Genomic DNA, 2500 nt, shown 5'->3' with positions numbered 1-2500 from the left:
ACAGACTCATGGTGCCTATAATTGCTTCATTTGTATATAAAGGCGTCTACGCTGAACTCACCATTCTGACAATATTATAAATATATATAATATATATATATATATATATATGATCCATATATATATCATATATATATATAGTAACGAAATATAAGTTGCGGGCACGGTCGAGTGCAAAAACCATGGCCCATTGCTCCACTTGCGTAGGCCCTGCACGTATACTAAAACAAATGATCCCATTTACTCACATGAGTAGACCGGAAGGTCGTGAGATAGATCGGTGGATACAAAGATCTCCTAATAACATGCGAGACTAACTCTAACGTGTTATTAGAGATTAATGGTACCTCCGGACTAAAACTACTCCCCCCACCGTGCACAAGGCCGACTGGTGGGGGTACCAGGTCACACACCTCTTAAATATGATTTCCCAGTCAAGACAATGGCCCTCATTCCCCGTAAGCGAAGGAGCCCCTGGTCACGGCGGCGATCAGGATCGCTCCGGAGCAGAGGGCGCTAAGAATCTCCGGTTAGACCCAGGCCGCCTAAAGATGATGAACTTATGCACATACAATGTAAGGACCCTGAGAACAGAATCTGATCTTCTGACACTGCTTGAGGAACTTTCATTTATTAAATGGGATATTGTAGGACTTTCTGAAGTTAGGAGACTAGGCGAAGAGCAGAAATTACTAAATGATGGGCACTTATTATACTGGCGAGGTAAACCCTTGGATAGCAAACAAGAATCAGGAGTAGGTTTCTTAGTTCACAAGCGACTTGAAAAGAATGTTAGGGAATTCTATAGTGTGAGCGAAAGAGTAGTTTCTGTAATACTGAAACTAAACAGATATAGCCTAAAAATTATCCAAGTGTACGCTCCTACCAGCAGTCATAGTGATGAGGAGATAGAGAGCTTCTATGAAGATGTGCAAGCAGCTACCGATAGAGCAAAAACCCATTTTACCGTGATTATGGGGGATTTTATTGCCAAGATAGGAATAAGGGAAGATGGAGAAATATCGGTTGGGAAACATGGAATAGGCACCAGAAATGAGAGAGGGCAAAGGTTGATAGAATTCGCCGAAGCTCGATCCCTTAAAATTATGAATACATTCTTCGAAAAGAGACCCGGGAGGAAATGGACATGGAAATCACCATCCGGCATTAAAAACGAAATTGACTACATAATCACCAATAGGCGTGACATCGTACAAGACGTAACCGTTATCAATAAAGTAAATGTCGGTAGCGACCATAGACTGGTCAGGAGTAGAGTTAAGTTACAGCTAAGAAGGGAACGAAACAAGCTCATACAAAAGCCTCTCGCTAATCTAACCAACATCAAGAATAGGGCGACGGAATTCAGTATCAACATCCGAAACAAATACTCAGCTCTCGAAGATCTTGACATAGACCAAATGAACGACCAATTCAGTGAGATATTAACGGAAGCTGCACTTGAAATAGGGGGTAAAGACGAAAAAGAAAGGTTCAGTAAGCTTTCGGTAGAGACGAAAGAGCTTATGAAACAGCGTAGGGAAATGAAAATAACATCAATCAGAGACAAGATAGAATCAACAGAGCTGACTAAGACGATAAACAACAAGAAGAAAGAGGATGTACGCAAATTTAACATACGAAAAATAAACGAAGCTCTGCTTGCCGGCACCAGCCTTAAGGCAACACAGACGAGGCTCGGAATAGGGAAAAGCCAAATGTATGCAGTAAAGAAATCCAACGGAGAGGCGACATACAATAAAAATGAAATTATCAAAGTAATAGAAGACTTCTATCGCAATTTATACCACTCAAACGACCAACCACATACGGAGACAAACACAACAATTGGAGATGTTCCAAACATCACGGTAGATGAAGTAAATAGGGCATTAAAAAGCATGAAAAGAGGAAAAACACCAGGAGAAGACGGCATTAGTGTAGATCTTATTCAAGACGCAGGAGAGATTGCGGCAGTAAAGCTGGCCAGTCTTTACAACAGATGTCTAGACGTCGGTAAAATTCCGAAGGCCTGGAAAAACGCAATAATAATTCTAATACACAAAAAAGGGAGACACAAAAGACTTAAAGAATTACCGACCTATAAGCTTCCTCTCAGTAATCTATAAACTGTTCACAAAAATCATCACAGCCCGTACCACCGATACATTAGATTCAAAACAACCCAGGGAACAGGCAGGGTTCCGCAGTGGATTCTCAACTACAGACCATATCCACACACTAGCTCAAATAAGGGAGAAAACAAACGAATATAGGAAGCCCCTGTGTATGGCATTCGTAGATTATGAAAAGGCATTCGACTCGGTACAGATATCTGCAGTACTGGATGCAATTCGTAAACAAGGAGTAGAGGAAATATACTGCAGATTATTAGAGGATATATATAGAGATGGTACAGCGACCGTCAAAATCCACGCAGAATAAATAAAATACCAATAAAAAAGGGTGTTAGGCAGGGCGACACCATCTCACCGAAGCT

This window comes from Penaeus japonicus, unplaced genomic scaffold (assembly GCF_977035675.1).
Source record: "Penaeus japonicus unplaced genomic scaffold, GWHDUDI00000001_assembly GWHDUDI00000027, whole genome shotgun sequence".
Classification (NCBI taxonomy): Eukaryota; Metazoa; Arthropoda; class Malacostraca; order Decapoda; family Penaeidae; genus Penaeus; species Penaeus japonicus.
Note: the sequence above shows the minus strand (reverse complement) of the source record.